Below are 20887 nucleotides of genomic sequence, written 5' to 3'. Positions count from 1 at the left end.
GACATTTACCTAGAAGGATTTACTTTGCGATATACCAGAACCGTCTCTTTCTCTACCTCTGTTATCGGCGGCTCTTTCCTACGGCGCGACCATCAGGGAGCGCCGCGCCGCGCCGCGCCGGGAGCGCTTTCCAATCATCCCAGGGCGTTCGACTTCTCGTTTTCCTACTCCCGCTGTCTTATCGAATCTTTCTTTAAACTAAGGCGACGCGATAAAATCCGCGAGAGAGCTCACAGTTCAGCCTCATTCGCTATAATCGGAGAGATGTGGAGGCAGTGATCGAAATTGTTTTCGTGCGCGTATCGCCTGGAATCACCCCAATGTTATCTTGAAGGATGTCGAACGCGATATTGGTTTGCGCACGGCAAGTCAATCGGCGAAAATAGAAGCATCTATCTTATAATATTTTCTTCTCGGAGAGTAATTTCAAGTATTTAAGATATATCAGTGATGAGGGGAAATGTATGAAAAAAATCTTTTTGCGCAAACATATTAAATAATTGAAATTTACAACCATATGTGAGTGATGTTAAAAACGAGAAATTTTTATATATAGATTTCTGAACGTCTATTTTGGAAAGTTATGGTTTTGTAGGATCATAGTGAAAAAATTATAAAAGATAAAAAATACATGTTTTTTGAATAAATATTTTATCCCGGATATCTTCAAAATTATTTCATGCTGTTTATATTTTTGTTAGTTGAAAGTGTAGAATTCTGTTTTATATCTATTTGCTAAAAATCCATTTGTTAATCTTTTTTAAAGTAATAATAAGTGAAGTGAAGTTTTTTCAAGTCATCACTCGTATAAACATTCGGAATGCATCGGAAACACATAGGCTCTTTTAAAAAAAATATTTGCAGCGTTGAAATGAAATACTAGCTGAAAGCATGGCAGCGCTCTTTACCACACATATCCTGAGTTACAAATATTGCCTGTATGCGCACGTAATAACTTTATATCTATCGAGAAATATTTATATTCGTGGTTGTAATGGTTTTTTCCCTCCATCCTAACGTGTACACTCGGACGATTATTTTGTATATGCGTGATATTATACAACAAGTACACAAGATGTCTTCAACAAGGGTTTTCAAGCATATTGTGGCTTTTATTAAAGAAGTATATTGGAGCTTGCACCCCCTTGATTGTCATCTTGTCGTGAGCATTATATTTGAGATTCGAGCATATATGTAAAAAATAACTGAACAGAATAGGACTCGTACAGGAATACAAAGAAGTATTTTATAGCCGGGAAACAACAGTCAGGGGAAGGAGAGCATTGCAGACGAGAAAGAAATTAAAAAAACAAGCCCAGGGTTACAAGCGATTTATATTGATAATAAAAGTTAAAAATGTTTAAAATAAGTAAATAAAAATAAAAATAATTGTAATTGTCTAAAATGCTGTAATATTTCTCGCGTTGCTCTCACTCAATTATTAAAGTTTCTTTTAATATTCTATTTTTCAGTTTTATCCAACTTGATTCAGCTCAATTCTACATCGCTATATCGTTAGAATCAACCTATTTTGAACATTCGAACATTAAATAAATTAAATTATTAACGACAGAGAATATCACGGATTTTAATAAGATAAATTACGAACAACGGTGTACAAAAGACAGTTGGTAAAATTTGATTAATTGAAACAATGGTTTTTATCAATAGTGGCGTCAATATTCGGTGCGGTGAAACCTCTCGCGCGGTTGAAGTCTAAATCGGAGTGATCGATTTCGTCCGATGCGAGGTTTTACCGCAAGCTTGGTGAATGCCGCGCCAGTTTGCTCCGATACGTTTGCGACGCTACGTGAGTGATAAGATTATACGTTGCCGCGAGTGTGCATTCGACCTTCGCAATTTCGTATTCACTCCTGTAATCTCGCAGAACGACACTCGGGAATGCCAACAAGATGTTTCCGCGCTGCTCGAATGCCTATATTCTGTTAAACGAACGATTACTCGTTTTCGCTGAGTTATTTCAGAATGTCATTTAGCTCCCAAATGATAGAGTTAGGTAGGTAGATGGATAGATATACAGAAGATTCGACATTATTCGTTGCTTTTTATAAATCCTTACGATTTAAAGTATTATTGTACTTGTATCTTAAATTTTTAATTTCTATTCATATTCTTACATCACCGATTAATTAATTTGTAAATTTATGCATTCGTAATATTATTAGTTGCGAATTTCATTAGTTTCGACCTTAGAACGTCCCTGCGTCGATGTGTGCGGGCATGTGGATGTACGGTTGCCTTTAATTGGGAGTGATCCTGTCAAGTCGGTATGCGAAGCTTGTGCGATTAATCTCGTCTTACGATGAGGAAGCGTGCTTTTGTAGTGGGAAAGCTTCCTCGAGGTCGAACCACGGGCAGTAACGTGTCCAACAGCTTAATCTTTAACTAATCCGGGCTCCCTCCGCGCGACGCCCGCGAGGAATTAGGGGTAATCCGAAACACGGGTTTAATGACCAACTACTCCTCATATAGCCACACGTCGAATTCAAGGTAGCCGCGCGTTTACACAGCCTTAAGTAGCGATCTTAAGGCTTATTGTTAGAACGAGATTGCCTAAGTTGTAAGTAAGGGAATTACCGAGGCAGGTTTTAGCATAAGCATGAAGAAATTTCATTAATCAACTATCATAACAAGGGATTATGTATCTTTTTACTTGGTAATTTTCAATTACTTAATGTATAGTCGTATTAATAATTGATTTTTAATTTCAAATCCACGTGAACTAGTGAAGGTAGAATATAATTGAGTTAACAGTTCCGATACGCTCATCGCGGCTGTGTTTAAATATAACTTACGATTGTGTTCCTGAAGAGATAAATGTCGATTATAAAATTTTATTTCAGCTTTATATCAATAATCTTTTTCTCTAATATTCGAACAAATTGTTAATAAGAGATAAATGTCGACTATAAATTTTTATTTCAGTTTTATATCAATGATCCTTTTCTATAATATTTGAACAAATTAATAATAAATTTAATACAGTTATCCAATATAGCGCATAAACCAAGAGAAATTGCTTCATTTTTATTTTATCGCGTATTATTGTTTCAGTGGATTGCCATTTGATGCCGATCAATGATTTTTTTTTAAATTGAGTAAAAAGTATCGAATTTGCGTAGGGGTTAGCCTAATACAATCGCATGAAACAAAGTGCAATTAATCTTTCGCAAGTCGACAAGTATGCCGTAGCCTTGTCGATCGCGATCAGGAGGATCCATTAATAAAGTAGATCCGACAAACGATTTCAGCGGGCGATGGAGCACCCTGTGCTCCACGGAATTACATCGTGGCCGTGCACGATAGTTTACAGTTATTTATAACGAGATTTATACGCGTCCACGTGCGGAATAAGGATGTGATTTATGGTGCGGCGAGAGCAAGGTGATACTCAAAAATCGTTTCCTTTTACAGCTGCGCAAACAGCAATTTATAGCGTGTAATCGTTTACCTGTCATACGTAAGAGATTTTGGATCTATTGCATCGCGATAATAGCGATTGCACTATAAAAATGTCTATCGAGTTTAACGTGAAGCCTAATTGCCTTTACTTTGGAACATGCCAATATAATCGCAGTTTTGTAAATTTAATCGATCATAATAAATTTTATCAACGCACGCGCGAGCATACTTTGTTATTAGATTTAAAATAATACATCGCGAGCTAATGAGATCGCAAAAGAGCTTATTAAGTCCAGAATTAATCGCATTACGACTCTCATCAGCTTTGAATTTTGCCATTTGCAGATTCGATGACGGAAGAACGTATTAACGCGCATCAAATGTCAATAATTTCATACTTGGCACGATAAAGACTAAGCGACTAAGTCTAAAATGAAAATTCGAGGAATAATCATCTTTCTAAATAATATATTTCATTATTTGCAAAGTACAAGTATAGAGATCCAGTTTCGTTTTTGCACTATAGCCGTATATTACGCGACTTTTGATCGCTGTTTTGCTTGTTTTACCTTTGATCGGAATTCGCGGAAATTATCCCGGTTGCATTCTAATTTTATTTGCGTTTGCGATGATGAACGCGCACATTAATAGCGAGATTACATTGTGCACGAAGGCTTTGACACGTGAGGCCTGCCTTGCCGCTCGGCCATGAAATGCTAAACGAAACTCGTGCTTGATCCCGCTTCGCATATAGTTGTGGCTTTGATAAGCTTCGCGTATCGATCGGGCCGCACGGCCCGGGCGTTTAAACTGTCCGATCGTCTCGGCCCTAAATGCCAGCGGGGAAATGTCCGTTGGCGGCGATAATGCAACTATTATGTCCGCGGTTATCCTTCGAATCGGAACTGGCGTGGTTAACAGGTACGAGAAGTTGGTGGGTTAATTCCGCGCGCGCGCCGCAAAATGCATTCGCGATAGAGCATTCCAAGAAACGTTTTCACAAAACTTTGTAATTGATCAAATAAACAAATTTCTTATACCGTAGCAGTAGTTTTTCTCTTAGAGTGTTTTTTCCCACTTCTATCCTATTTGAAAATTCTACAAGCAAACGACCCTCTTTAAATGATATAAACACTTAATTGATATGATATTAACTATTAGAATTTGTTGCATAATCAAAATAGTACCTATATAATTATTAAGATCAATATTGTAAAAAAAATTTAACTTAATTATTATATATTTTTTGCATTATGTTCAGTAAGTGAGTGAAGCTCACATGATTATTACTTACTAAAACTCACGGTGAGTGGTTTAAATATCCGCGTTTCGCTCGCTTTCAGTTAATGTTCCACATTCAATTGTTAATCGTAGTTGCATTTATATTATTAATCGGCCGTTACTGTATCAACTGTCTTTTATCGCCGATGAAATGGGGAGGGAGTTTATTGAATCATGATTTCCATCCCCGATGGGATCCCCATACGTTTATCGCGTAATATGGCTGCGAAGCGATGCGAAATTGTCTGGCCGCATGCGACGCGATCGTCGCCGAGAGGCTCGCACGAAAGCTCGCCCCGCTCGCACCGGCCCGGCCTCGATCTCGTTATTTCCGCAACGCATTAAAGCTCGAGCGGATTTCTCTCTCCTTCGCACAGTGCGTGCTCGTTCCCCGTTAAATTCATTCCGCGCGACGGATATAATGCTTTTTAACGAGTTTGCGTAAGCGCTCGACCAACGAACTCGGACGAAGTCCTGAGATTTATGCTTCGGGCTGAAGACGTTGCAATAAAGGAGCTCGCTGGGTCTCGAGGCCGCTGTAGCAGTTTTCGAGTTCCTTGACTCCGATGACCCAGAATTATCGCCCTTTCCGTAAGCTCCCCACGAATTTATTTTTATCTCCGAGCTAGATATATGGTTGAAAATCGATTTGGCGACGGATCAATGCTACGCGATTGCTTTTCTTATCAATTTTAATTTTATTGTAAAATAATTATAACGTCTTATTTTTATTCTTATTATTTCTGATTATGTATTATTTTTTAGCAGAATGTTTTATTTTTCTTTCCATATCAATGTTCACGTAGTGAAAATACGTTCAATTTTTTAAAGTATACCGTGCAGATATGCGATCCTTTTGATTCGTAATTGGGCTATATCTCACTATCGTTTATGGATATCGGTACGTTCAACGCGTACAGCTTTCGCCTAACACTGCTTGACAATCGACTGGGGTCGCGGATCGGAATGACGACAGTTTCGAGTTTCTGTTGGCAGAATTTAGTTCCATTAACGAATTCGCGTCATATCGGCGAAACAACCGCGAGTATTTGAGTTCCGGTCAGGTAGCTTGCGTCCCAGGAGAGTTACCTGAGTGCGCGCCGAACAGATGGCAATGTGTTGCTTTTTAATTGGATTGAATTCTACGGATCGGAACTCGCTATAGCCGCGAAGCCGCGACACGTTCGGCATGGTAGTATTAAAATCGACCGTTTCCTGTCACCCTGGGAGTTAGATTGTATTTACCGAACGACGTCATTCGCCAGAAAGCACACCATATCTCGTTCGCGTGACGATGTACCGCGTCGCGTTTTTTCAGATAGAATATCTACCGGAATATATCTATCGGAAGTACATGGAGCGCCTCTGTGCGTAATCAAGCGTAATTCCTCAGATGCTTATCCTGATGACTTTTAGACTAATTGAAGTGGAAAGGATGAAGTACGTATCTGTGGGTGCGTTAATTTCGATGCAATCTCGTTTTTATTTACAAAATGTATTTAATAACGCATTGAGTAATTAATTTAAGAATTAATGTTGACAGTTGTACCCGTTAAATACAAAATTAGGTCGCATCACAAATGATCACTGTTAAAATGCTGGTTAAAGACTGTTACTTTGAAAGAAAAGTGAAATTCGATCTCAGCGATCAAATTGATAAAAACGCCCGTCACGGATTCTAGGGAAGTCTAATTGTAAGTTCGAACTCTGGCTGAGGTGATATTTTTTGCAATAAATTTCTTACAGTGGTTTAAATTGGATGATTATTAGCATTAAAAGTTAAATCAATTATCGATTTAAATATTTATATTTATCCAATAAAAATCTGTATTTTAAGACCAATAAATAATCGGCAATTTACTGAGTTGGAAAAAGTATACAAAATTACACAGAAATATTATTATTAAGCAATTCAGATCAAGCCCGACCGAAAATGACATCTTCTCTAATTAATTATAAAAGTGAAATTAGTCTGCTGAATAAATCATTACATATATAAAATATCCCGCTTATAATATCGATTTTCCACGATAGGTTTCAATTGTTTATAGCGAATATTTCTGTACTAACTCTTAAGTTAAGATGCTAAATAAAGATAAAGTATATTTAATATTTTATAGAGACTAGTATGTATTTACTCTAAAATCTCCAAAGCTCTTAATTTATACTCGCACAAAAGCCCTTGATTTTTATTCGCTCATTCTATTTTTAAAATTTATTTCCATTATTCAAAAGTTGCCGACACATTCACTTCTTCTCTGAAAAAAAAAAAAGATCATTCATCGAAAGAATCAATATATCTTCGAATTAATCTTTTATTCTATTCAAATATAGAGCTATCAGGGACGCTCCTATATCTTGAATACGCCGTTACGGCCTATGCAAATAATAGAGATTGATATAGACTGTGCAACAATTGAAACTCGGAGAAACGCTACGGGACATTTGACCTATTATAACGGAGCGTCACTCGATTCCGAGATCGCGAACGAAACTATAACCGATGTTTGAGTTCCGGTCAGGTAACATACGTACCCCAGGAGAGATACCTGACCGGAGAGCAGACTGCGGGAGTTATCGTGTACTCGATCCTCCTCTCGCGTTCCAAAACGGCGGCACTTCGCTCACTTACCCGTAGAGACACTGCTGTTGGAGTTTGCGTTAAAGTTTCGCCACTTCTCAATTCCCGACTCTTCTTCTTCTGTGTCCTTAAACTTCCCTCGCTTCTCTCTAGGCCTCTGATGTACGCTTTGTTCGAACGGAGAAGACAACGCCGTTTGCTCTTCTTCATTCTTCTCTTTGTTTGATCTGGTATCTATCAGTCTTCTATGCGTAGTCTATTATCTTAGGACGCTCGTCAGTTTATTATCTACTAGAAGCATCAAGGCAATTTCCCCTATAGTTTTTTTTAAATCGATTTTATTGATTTATCAATTTATAATTTTTTACTTTTTGCTTGTAAGCATTGTTAAAAGCTTTGTTAAATGATTAAAATGTATGCATTTGACTTTATTATATTTATAATTCGACAACCAATTTAATGTTAAAGCGTAACAAAATATTTATTTGTAATATAATAAAACATATATTTCATGCCGCTTTGCTTTTCATGTATTTCCTATTATTCTTTGGTACGTTTAATTTCTAGATTGAATGAAATATACGTCTATCTATGTGCATACAAGTTCTCCTTCTCACTTTTTCTCGCCTTCTCTTTCCGCGACAATCCGCGTCTCTATACCTTCGTGGGTGCAACCGGAAGTTAAACGAAGAGGTAATCCCGTGCAAATATCTCGGAATCAGCGATAGTTCCACTAACTTACGGGCGAACAACTCTTTCCCGTTTCCGCGCTCGGGTTATCGCGCATAATATATTGTTCGCCGAGTGGAATATCGTGTCGCGGCCACCGCCGCACAGGCCACAAACTGGAACGGGCAAAGCCGAAAATTTTCCTGCCCCGTAGTTTAGGAAACCTTGACCCGCGAATTTAAGGCAAATTTGTATGCTTGAAACCAACGATCGTACGGAATGAATCAGCCAAATCAATGATACAAATAACGTTATATAAAACGTAAATCAGATTCTCGAAATGAGATTTCGTGTGTATAAACAAATACAGTTAAAAATAGCAGATTTTTATGCTTTGTGTACTTTTTCGTCTTTTAACTTAAATCCAATATAAATAAAAAAAAAATACATTTATTTTACCTTCGATATGTATCAATCATCTTCGATGTACGTCAATCCTGGTATCGCGATTGTCTCTGGAAAAAAAATGTAAAAGGAGAATATATATTTTTATAGATGTATAGATATCTCTCAGAAAAATCGCTTTTGCAAGCGCGAGCGCTTGTTGAAAGTAAATATAAATTCAAAGGCTGCAGTCATCATGCAGCCGATACGCTGACCCAACTCACCGTTCTTCTATTTCTATCTACGAAATATTTATGTCCCCAAATGCACGATGCGCGCATATACAGAAACCGCAGAAATAACGTTCGAGCGAATGTACTTTGCGAAGGGAAACGCCATTGGTACCTATATATGTGCAGGAACGAGAATTTGTTCGAAATGAAATTTTCGCAAACAGTGCTCGCCCGATGGGTTTTTCTCGCCCATCTACGAGCTCGTATTCAGCGGACGATTGAAAATTATACAGTGCGCCGGTATAACTTTAAGATTTTATTTTTCGGATTTTGTCATTGTATGTAAAAAGCCGCATACGAATGTGTGTGGTTGATTCTAAATGTAAAATTATGCGGCATATTTTTGGATGTAATATTTTTAAAAACTCATCATTGCAAACTCTGGGCCATTGTATAAAGTATTCATGTTTTTCGATTTTTACCGTTATTATTTTTCTTTCATATCGCGCGAATAGTTCTTTGTGTTTTCTTCTTAAGATTCGAATATAGCCGCATGAAGGATTTTGCGAAACTTTTTTTTAAAGATATCTTCCAAGATCGATCCGTCATATTAAATCTGCCGTATCATGAACCATATGTACGTTTCATATGTGTAATACGATCCGGTGACGAATATCGTCGAGAAATCTGTGCCACCGATTGGATTTCGCGCGAAAAGAGACGACGACGGCGCCAAGTTGCATTTCGTAAGTCGTGTCCGCGCGTCTTTTCGCGTACGTGCACGTGCCCGCGTGCACCGATCCACCGATCTATAGCCGACGTATCTTCCGTACGTGCAATTCCGCACCGTTCGGCGGAAACGAGTAGCGAGGAGATCCATCTCTCGAGCTACGACTCGAAATTACTTCGGCTGGAGCGCCGGATATCGAAAACTCGGAGAGTGATCGTTATCGTTCGAATAATTAGTCCATTGCCCTAACTTCTTGATTTGTAACGTCGACTACTGCAGAGTCGCTAGAGTCGGAACAAGTCCGTGGAAGCATTTCGCAAGCTCCACCTCTCAGATATTTTAGTTAATAAAAAATATTATTTTTGTATTTTACAAAATTACTTGATAAAATTAAAATTATTAGTTGTACAAAAAATATTAGGTAAATATAATTGATTTAATCTGATAAATCAGATTCTTGCGACATTTTTAAAAATAATAATCTGATTTGTAAATCGTCAGATGACTGATTAATTACATTAAATAAACCTACGATTGGTAATCCATTCAGTAAAGTATACATGTTAAACGTATTTATTAAACGTAATTTTTAATACACATATTGACATTGTGATTTCCATCTTAGGAAATTTATTGTCTAGAAAATATTCCATTCCATGTGAATTAATTCACTACTCTTTCTCTGTGGAAAGGAATCGGGATCGAAATGTCGCGTCAGTTAATGCATATTGAACCGCAATATAATTTGATTAGCAAGCTTGGACCGAAATCGGGCATTGACACTGCATATATAATTTTCATATTGATCGAGTAAAACTCACGCAATTGCATGACTATGTATAACTCTAAATGTATTTCGAAAAAAAATGAATTATTCTCTCCCTGAAATATGTAAAGAAATTGCCTATTTTCGTTACAGAAGCAGCTAGAGTTTTAACCAAAGTTTGTCGAGTAAACTGAAATTACTTTCGCCGCTATTACAATCTTTAATCGAGCGTGCGTAGCTCGTAATAAGCGACACAAAGTAGCGAACTTCGGAAAATCGTTAGCTTAATGACGCACGAAGTATTTGAAGTCTGTTTTTGGTACGGTAAATGATGCTTAAATCGCGTGTACAACGATGATATAAGCTCAAAACGAGAGAGGAATAATTAATTTCACTGTAAAAAAAATTTAAAACGTAGGAGAAATAATCATCCTTTTCCGCGACTGTTTTAACGCTATATATTCGCCGCTTATACGTTCCTCGACGCATCGTTGAAATTAACTTTCCTGTCTGCGCAGACTGCGGAAAACGTTCGCTCTAAACTCGTTCGTGCTGTGACGGCTTAATAGTGCGCGAATGATATTACCAGTTACCAGAAATTTCGAATGCAGTTTTACGATGCAGGCGGTGATGACAGCGGTGGTTTAAACTGCAGATACGTGGTGGAAGTCGTATCTGGCTTGGGCTGTCACGCCACGTTACGTTAATATGCGTCGTCGCTTTTGCAGATAAACTATAAGCGCAGGTAGTTATCGCGCGACGCGTCTCAGCCACATCGGCATGACGAGCGAGCTTGTTGTGACTTTTGTGCGGCTCATCACGGACAGAAAGTAACGTTGCGAAAACTGGAAGAGTCGATAGGCATACAGAAGCGATGTCTGCAATGGCATTTAAAAAATTGTTGCGTGAATCAGCTATTCTCTATTTATCGGAAGAAGCTAAATGGATGGATTAATAATGTTAGCGATGCAACAAAATCGGCAATGTAAATATAACTGTTTACCAATCCATTGCAAGTTTCTTTCAATGTTGTAAATATAATTTTAAATTTGGATATACGTTTCGAAAATATTTGTTTTTTTTTATATCAAAATGATACGTGTGTGTTCCAGGGCAATTTATCTTTACATGGTTATCGATATTATAACAGATACGCATACATCGAAAAGATGTTTGCACCGGGTGCTCGCATTTATCCATTTTTCTATAACCGGGTGTTCAATGGAACCTCATTTCCAGCGATCGCACGATCCTCAAAGAAGATCGCATAAGACATTTTGCACCCACGTCCCTTCATTTCTGCGACAAATTCGCTGTCCGTGCTCGCGAAGTCGAATGAGAAGCGCGCGAAGAAGAATCTCCCTTCCCTGGAAAATTTTTCAACCTTCGTATTTTAAGTTTCCCGCATGAAGAGTTTCATTCTTCAAGCACTATCTTGGTACTTACACACTTGGCGAAGTATGTGATAGAGTATTTGGCAAATTACACATATTTTTCCTACCAAGCCAGGAGGACGATATCGATCATCGCCGTTTTAAGGCATCAATTTAATCTGCGTTCGCACAGGACATACCGTGTTTCGTTTCATTTCTGCGACAGTCCATATCAATGAAGTTGAATGACAATGACAGACAAATCTTTTATCTTTTTTATATTCGTGCTTCACATTTCTCGCGTGAAAAATCTTATTTCTGCATATTCCTGACATGTCCTTGATCTGCGTGAAAATGCAAAAGCATTTATATCCTTACAATTTTCGAGTCGACGCGGTGGAAGTCGATATTTTCTCGCCGTATACATTTCTGTGCTTCTCGATATTCATATTTTTAATATTTCAATATTTTTATCTAATTTTTGCTTCGGAACCAAAGTGACTTGACGTTTGTCATCTTACGATCCCTGGAGCACGACATCTCTCCAGCCTCTCACGCTCTCTCCGAGTTTACCGGCGTGGCAAATCTATTCTTCGGGGCGTTGATATTTATTTAATCCGCGTGAAAATGCAGAGCAGAGAGTTTACCGTCGGCTTATGACTTCCGAATTGACGTTCGAAAGTCGGTGATCCGTTTATCGGATCGACTCGCGCGCACACTCGACCCGGCGAATTCAATGGCTGAAATATATACGGAATCTCGACCGGAGCGAATCCACGAGAGAACGCGAATGTCGGGGACTTTCTATTGGCGCGCGGGCTTATTCGTCGCACCAATCTTCCGGTTTCTCCTGCGTGCGTGCGGGCGCACACGCGTTTCTCCATTTTCCACCCTACCCGATCGAATAGTCCCCGTTTGCACCGCCGAGTGGCACAGCCACTCTTCCGGCATTCGCCACTCGATCTCCAATTTCGCCCTCGCGATCCACGCTATTCCGCGCTGCTTTTCCACCGAGTCGAACACCATCTTTCCCCCTCACCCCGCCGCCCTCCTCATACGCCCTCCTCAACCCTCCCTCGTCTTTCGAGTATCTGTAGGACTGCATCTCGTCACCCCCTTTGCAAGCGTCATCCCTTCCGCATTATTCCGCAAACCTCTGTGCAACGCGCGAATTCGCACTTTGCAGAGCGTATTCAGCGTGCTCGCGTCATTTGCTTTCCGATGAACTCCCCGCGAGAAGATCGAAGATGCAGAAGAGGATTTACGGAGGATTGTAGAAGTCGCGTATTTCTTTTCAGCTGGTTATCGAACGTGCAGACGATATTTTTGCTCGGGAAGAAAAGAGGACGGATTCAAAGAGTGACGATTAACTCTGAGTATTCTCGAATATTTATAACAAATATTATAGACATATATTTATAACGCGTGTATTCATTTTGTATATTATACCAAATTTTTAATTTATTCTTTTGGAAATGTATTGAGTTTTTAGAGAGATAAAGTCTGAAAGTACGAATGTGTAATTCAATATCCATGAGCTTACATGTTCAATCTACTAACATCGAGATCATATTTTGCCATATTCCTAGGAGAACGAATAGAAGGAAGGAAACGAGGGAAAACGGGGACAAAGAAAACAGCCGACAGTAATGCCGGGGAAAGAGCTCGCTTGCCGTGGTAGCATCAATTTTATCCAATCAGCAATGGCTTTTAATATTAATCAATAAATCGGCTCCTTGACTGCCGGCGAACGAACGGACTAATTACTGATCGGGATAAGACGCGCGAGAGTGGTAGGCGTGGTAATATGTGCGCGGATTTCCTCGTGTCCCATAGAAGCATGTTTTTTTCTTTTTCCTTCTTCTTTGTTCAATACTTGTTTTTGAGATCACGAGCAATACTATTATTGCGGAAGGAGAAATAAAAGATACGAAATACGCCGTATTTTCACAAGAATCGAAGAAACGAAATTGATCTAAAAAATTTCTGGTACAGTAACTATCAAAGTCAGAGACAAAAGCATTAAGGAGATAGACTTATTAAATCATTTATGTCTTCCGTGTCTTACATTTTTCTGCCGGATGGATAGAACTTTGCATCAGGCAAAAAAGCAATATTTTATTTACAGCTCCTCGAGAGGATTGCTCACGAAATTCACAACAAATCCAAGAATACAGAATTTTCAATTCAAGGAAATTAGAATGTGAATAAATTATAACTGTACATTAGAGTTTAACGCTTGTGATGAAAAACAAGTTTGAACGTAACGTCTTAGCTTGCAGCAAAAATTCGAGAGAAATCTCGAAGCGAAGAAAAGTAGATTCATTTTTAAGGGTTAATGCCTGGACATTTCTGAATGAAGGGAGCTTATCGCGCTTATCGGAGTCGCGAATGGCCAGTCGCGCGCGTCGAGCGAGATTGGATCGTTACCGAAAAGCAGGGACACCCGTAAGTTCGCCTGGCGGATACGCCAAAAATAACGTCGGGAATAAAACGGGATCCTCCATTACCGGATTCGCGGAAGAAGGTTCATGCGGGGGTTATCTAAGCCTCTCCCCACCGCCCGTTATCTTAATGGCACTTATTGTCTTGACGTATAGTACGTTTCTCTCGGTCTCACCACCGCGTGTCTCCGCAGTTCCTCTTTCAGTTCTATCCTTTCTACTTCCGCGCGCATTAAACTCGCGAGGGTTGCGAGAAGGTGCACCCCGCCGCGGCCGCTGATGCCAGTCGTTATCGCGAGAGCTTGAATGCCATTCCTTCTCCGTCTTTCATTCACCCCGCCGGGGGAACGTATACAAACTTGGCACAGCGTATATCCCTGTTTTCAGATTTGCGTAAATTGAACGCCGACAGAACTTGGACAGAACTAAGAAAGTGAATTTGAAATGATATTACAGTTCTTCTGAAACTGAGATCATCCCCTACAGCTTTTACGATTCTGATGGAATAGATATAAAAGTTATTAATTTAGAAATTATTTAAGACTGAATGAATAAAGTTTTGTTACCTATTCGCGCGCTTGAAACTTAACCCGTGAAGAGCGATTTATTTTCAGTCGGCTGTCTGAAGATTGTTGATCGAAACTTTTGTTGAGAAAAATGTACTTTAAATTCTTCAAGGATAATTCGAGCGAAAAAGAATGTCGTAAATACGAAACATTAAAAATGCCTTGTATTTTATAATATTATTGTTTCCATAATTATTGCTACAATTGATGAAATGGACGGCAATTGCAACCCTGCTATGGTTTTATACGAAAATGAGATTGTTCTGTATTTGTCGAGTAATATCGGGACACTGAAACGAAGTAATACGAGCACAGCAGCATTCTTAAAAGGAAATCGCGAGACGGATGTCGCCCGGGATATATTTCGAGGAATATATCCCGGAGAAGATCCGGGACGATTCCGGTTCGGCTCTTAACGTTTACTTCCGACAAATATTAGTCAGTCCTCGGTACCATGCTCCATTCTATATGCGCTTGCGAGTAATATGACCGCTCATTGTTTCCGATTTTCCACGTTCCCGAACGTTTTGCCATGCCGAGGACGACGATGATTAATATTGACGCGGCTATACCGGAGGCAGAGTCTGCGCCGCAGCTAAATTACGCGAACTTTAGTGCCCTCCTGTCTGCTATGCCGGCGATGGGGTCCCTAGGGATTCCCTGGTTCGTTGACACGACAGTCAACGTCATAGACCAGGACGACGTCTCATCCTGCCGCAGTATCGCTCGCTAACGTCGAGTATCCCGGTATGCCCTATACTTCAGATTAAATTAGAGCTCCATGTACAGAGACAAGTAGAACGGCTAATCGGTGGGTCATTTGTCTTTCAACATTTATTAACGCCAGTGAACAATTATGGTCAATTGTATAATTACGAGTCAAGCAGTTTTGAATCTTCGAACATCGTCGATTTAGAGTAACTTCTGTATATTTTCCTGTTCCGCTTTGAATGGCGGTAGAGTGCCTATAGGTATATTTAAACAAAATTGCATTACTCTCTGTACGTCCGCATTACGCGTAATTTGACAGGTGCAACTTTTCCCCCGTTTCTCGCACTTACGTGCGCTTCACATTTATTTATATCACCGTTATATTTCCTATCCGCGCGCTATCAGCGAGAAAAAGGAAAGAAAAGTGAGGATATGAGCCCCTAGGGAAAAGTTGGCGCGTGCCGCAACGCGCGGGGTGAAAAAACCACGGGACTTATTCTTAGCGCTTACACGACGAATTCCGTATTGAGTTGGCGCAGCGTGAACGCGAATGTCGATGCTCGGTCATTTAGCAGTGAGTGGTGCCTTCCGCGTTAGATAAAATAAAAAAAAAAGAGGAAGAAAGAGAGAAGGGGGAGGGAGAAAGAGAAGAAAAAGCGGAGGTACACAGTCGGCGTAACGCGGAATCGATAGCCGAAGAATTACGAGGAGAGGGAGCCGCGCGTGTGCGCGGCTGCGGAATAATTCAGTATTCTCGGCATAAGTGGCGCACGCCGTGGAATGAACACATGCGATTCTGCCAGAGGGTGAACCTGCAAGAACCTGCCCGCGAGGCGGAAGAGAAAGAGAGAGCGAGCGAGAAAGAGAGAGAGAGAGAGAAAGAGAGCCCACCGCAAGCTCGTTAATTATACAAACGCCGTTCGTGCTCACCTCGGCGCGGCTTGCTGACGCGAATACTCGCGCTTTGCCCACGCCGCTTTGTTGCGCGTCGATAAGCAATAAGGGTGATTTCCACTTTCCAATTCCGACAGTCGGCTGTCTTGACCGGCTATTTTTATCGGCCCGTTACAGTTCGGGTGCGTTTATTAACCTTGGACGAATAACGGGAAAAATAGCGGATAGAACGTCTTGCGATACGCACGCTGTCTTATACTGCACCAAAATTTACTTGCGTTTATATAGTTTTTGATTTTAGTCTAAAATGAAATTTTAGAAAGTTCGGTACGAAATAAACTCGTCCGCTTATTACCGTAATCATAAATTAGCGCTGTGTGAAATTTCGTCACAATTTTTCATCATCACATGTAATGTGTATGAAACAAGAGACAGAAATGCAGTATATATAGTTACACATATAAAATAATTAATGTTTTAGTCTCACGAGTTGATGTTAACGTTTTAACATTATAGTGAACATGTATATACATAAATTGCCAATGCTGCGTAGACACGAAACAAAACACATGTTTTATTCAACCGTCATTTCATTAAACAATCGTAACATTAATTAATGGCCAATAAATGAAAATGGCAGTTAATTGCCTCATAAAATAAGCATAAGTCCACAGGCGGATTTGCGTCAACGCGTAAACAAATTTATAATATATCCCCGGCAATATATAAAATCGATAACATTTGCTAATGATTAAGCGCAAATATTTTCGGCCCGTCTAACGAGTTACATTGATGCGTAGATCGTTAATCCGGAAACTTTAAGCGGCCGTCATTAATCTTCGCATATCGAGCACCGAAGTTCAGGCATCGGCGGGCGAATTCGGCGCGCGCTTAGTTACGTTGCAACAACGCTTGTGAGTATTGCTCCGGGTCCTTGACAGGATCCACCGGGAAGTTTAGACTGAGTTTACCCGTTAATGACTGGGTACATACCAGAGGATGTGCTCAGGTACGCCGGTGGCCACGTATTCGCCGATGTTGGCTCATCGGCTTCACGTTGATGAAGAGAGCACCAACGATACACCAAGCAAAGCGATAGAATCTTGTTAGCGGTGCCCACCCTTTTTCAACGCGAAGTACACAAGCGTATCCAATCAATGCTTCTCGACAAAGCCCGCCTGCTATACATGATTAAGTTTCGAAAGTTTTTAAAAAATAAAGCGCGACGTTAATCTCGTGAAAATATCGCGTTAATCGGCAATACCCATGAGCACATCTCTGCAGGAGAAACAAACAGTTAAAAAAGTCCGTTAGAAATAATCTTAAGCCGTTCTTAGCTCGCAATTTTATATAGTTTGTACACAGAATGACAAAAGAGAGATTTCTTTCAAAATAAACGTTTATTATTATGTATGAATTTTTGTAATCATTTCCGTGAAGGAAGGATCTAATAATAATGGACTACAATAGCTCTTTCTTACGTCTTCTCTTCTATCTCCTGATAAATTTGATATACGATTCATGTTCTTTCCAGAAATGAAATCAGAGATGAAAGTAATATTAAAGTTCAGTTCATTGAAGCTCTTTAAAGCAGAAAGAAGCCATTATCGATTTGCACGGGCTCATCTTACGTGTTGCCTCCCAGAGTGCGCCGCCTCGACTTTAATTCTGTTAAACTTCATTAAACGTATAGCGCGATATATATATATATATATGTATATATATATGTATACGCGCGGTAGAATACATCTGCGAGCGCGAGAATCGTGCCGTCTTATCTGTTACAGTTAGATATCCGTGTGAGATCGCGCTCGTTTTATCGCCGGCTGTGCAGCGCTGAGTACGAAAACTAACACAACAAGCGCCGATAGCTTGTGTATCTTCGCCGACGTGCGCGCGTTTTCGCGTCATTATTCAAACGGAGCGAGAACTTTAATCGTGAGAACTTTAATCACGCGATTCCAAAATTATCTAGCCGATGTAGGGAGGAAACTTCGCAGAGTGGAAACGAGGAAAAGGAATTGCCTCGCGTCGCCATGATAAAGCGATTTTACTCGCACTTGACATTACGCGGCGCGGCGGCCCTATTTGGAATTCTTCGAAGTTTGTAAGTCGTACATGAAGTAAGAGTTATCTCGGGGACTCGTGAATATCGCACCTGTCTAATTAAAGAAAATGTACGCGATTTTATCAAGTTAAAAGACACGGTTGATCTGATCGTATTTTCAGCAGCGGTAATGAAAAAGGGAGACCTTCTTTTTCGTCTTTTTGCTCTGTGATTTAATTGTTGAGAAAAAAAATCAGTTAAAAATCAGGTGAAATTTATTAAATATTAAAAAGGATTTTTCTAAATGTCGATGTTTTGAAATAGAATAATCAACATTTCAATTGTTTTTTACATTCTGTAAATTTCTATAGGTAGTTACATTAAGCAAGATTGAAGCCATTTTAATTTAATGCAGAGATAATATATCTGGTCCCGATAAAATACAATATATATTATAGATGAATTCTAATACTTTTTTAAATTTCTAGTCTCGTCTCGAAAATCGCGTTCCGTATCAATCCGCGGAGAGAAACAGGCGAGTACGTTAGCGCTTAAACGGGAATACGAAGCTCGGTCTGCACGCGCCGCGTGAGGAAAATCGATGCGCGTAAAGTATTCTTCTCGCGTGAAACACTGATACGTATTTGAATCTAATCGACGTAGGTGCGCTGAGCTGCTGTAACCGGGCCTGCGACACTTTCAATGGCGTTACGAATGATTGCACCATGTATAGCGTACATATCGTATTCTAGCCGAGGCTAGATACATACGCTATCCCGAACACAGGGTGCTCCAGTTTCATCGCTATTCCTTCCAGTCGCTTAACCCTCAACGAATTCATTGATCTTTTTTTAGCGGAGATTTGATCGCTAGGTCGCAATCTTTTGAATACACTGCTTAAAGTTAAATTTTTATGAAACTAGAAACTATTTGACATTACATAATATAAAAACAAGAGAGATCTTGTTTCATATTTTCTTCAAATTTAGCGCGCATACAAATTTTCTTTTAAAATTTAAATCATTTGTGGAAGAAATTATCGATATTCAAACCGTTCATCGGAATTTTTAAATTGATTTTCGTAAAATTTTAGACGTACGTTCGTATTTAGTTGCGGTAAAGATTCCGGCAAGATTTACGCGCGTTTTCGTTACGGCGAATCGAGACTGTCGACCGTCGAAGAACCAATTCGATCCCGCCAACCGGATCGGCATTCGCGGCGCTATTATCGATTTCTCCTTACGTTTCACGGTGATAAATATGTAGAAGCCCGCGTATTGCTTTATTGCAAATTGCGCTCACGCTCGCGGGAGTACTTGAATTCGAGATACCCCGGCTGGATCTCGCGAGACTGAGATTATCGATTCGGCACCTCCGCCGTTCCCAGGTGGCGAGTATGCGAGCAAACTCCTATCTACTTTATGGCAAACTACGCTTATTTATGGTACACACGTTTAAACATTTGTAACAAACAACAATTCCGCGAAATAGTCGGTAGTTTCCTTAGCATTTGAGAGTGTGTTCTTTATCTTTAATTTCAATGATTGATTCCTTGATATCTTGTTTCAAAAAAATGACAGTGGTATGAAATATCGTTTCTTATGTCGATTGATTTTTTTTCAAGTTCCAAGCATTGTATAATTCCTATAATACTTTTTTCTCACATTATACGATATTTCAAAATTACCATTGTGATTAATGGAGGATGTTATTTATCGACATTCTTCTGAAAAAAGTACATTAGCTCTCTTAAGGGTAACGAAATAATTCAATTCTGGCTGATGGTAAATGGCAACGAATCCACCCTCGAATGTCCGCCACGAATGATGAGGATACGAAGCGAGAAACGAGACTGATGACGAACGGGGCGAGAAAGAGAGGGGTACAAGGGGTTGAGCGGCATGAACGAGGTTGTAGGCAGGCGAGAAGCGAGTGTGTTGGGAGTTTGAAGCCCTTAATTGCTTTTTAAAACTTTCGAGTTCGAGTTTCTCCTCTCCCTCCCCCCTACACCGGCCGCATGACGATGGGCAGCCCTCATCGCCACCCCCCTTCGTCGCACCCTTTGCATTCTACTTAGGAATGTTCAATATTAGTTTTCCCTATCGGGGTTGCGAACGCGCGTTCGACTAAGACGACAGGCGAACAAGACGGATGCTGGAGATGGAGGTGGGGAAAAACGGGCACGAGGGGAGGCGTTCGAGCTGATTTGTCGATAACTAGCCGTCGGATTTTTGCACTCCGGGCAATTAACGTTGCCTTCGAAAGAAGCTACTCACGGGTATCGGTTTGTCTGTAGTCCGAACATCGGAAATCGTCCTTCTTTCGGCGAGAAGCAAACTGCCCGCGCCGTCGAAGTTTCACGGCGCTCTCTCGTCTTTCTTTCTTTTTTTTTTTACCAAAAGGAAGATACTTTCAGCACGCTCGAAAGTTAGCTCGAAGAGAGCGCGGTTGGTTCTACCGCGCCAAAGTGGAACAATTGTCACCGATGTTGATTCCCGAGTTGTTCTTTGAGAGCGAAAACCGTGAGTGTTTACATCTCGCAATTAGCTGAAATCTGTTGCGGTGAAAGTGGATGCATCTTACAAATTATTTTAGACTAACAGAAATATTTTAAACAAGGTTTTCAAATAATCATAGGTATTATTTGAATGATCTTCATTTAAAAAGTTAATTATATTTTTGACATTTCGACACTGACACTACATTGAAAAATACGCGTTGAATTCGTTGTCACTCTTAAATTGCGATAACTTTTAAATTCTAAACCGCCTTCTGAATACGTTCA

At 39.9% G+C, this 20887-nt stretch overlaps 1 protein-coding gene and 1 long non-coding RNA gene across 4 annotated transcripts in view; one reads left to right on the top strand and one right to left on the bottom strand.

Annotated features, from left to right (window-relative positions):
• The window catches only part of Olf413 (DBH like monooxygenase olf413), a 260512-nt gene that overhangs the window by 215911 nt on the left and 23714 nt on the right, over nucleotides 1–20887 (top strand). The window lies entirely within an intron of this gene.
• Nucleotides 6217–20887, bottom strand: part of LOC139814315 (uncharacterized) — a 99224-nt gene continuing 84553 nt past the window's right edge. Inside the window, exons 3-5 of one of the 2 annotated variants that reach the window (XR_011732423.1) lie at nucleotides 8414–8469; nucleotides 7337–7573; nucleotides 6217–6962 (exon numbers count right to left, since the gene is read on the bottom strand). This is a non-coding gene — a long non-coding RNA (uncharacterized lncRNA). Of the gene's footprint in view, nucleotides 7574–8413; nucleotides 8470–20887 lie in introns of both variants that reach the window. The other variant, XR_011732422.1, reaches the window with a different exon arrangement.

The sequence above is a fragment of the Temnothorax longispinosus genome, chromosome 6 (genome assembly GCF_030848805.1).
Source record: "Temnothorax longispinosus isolate EJ_2023e chromosome 6, Tlon_JGU_v1, whole genome shotgun sequence".
NCBI classification, from domain to species: Eukaryota; Metazoa; Arthropoda; class Insecta; order Hymenoptera; family Formicidae; genus Temnothorax; species Temnothorax longispinosus.
Note: the sequence above shows the minus strand (reverse complement) of the source record. Positions and strands in the feature narration are given on the sequence as shown.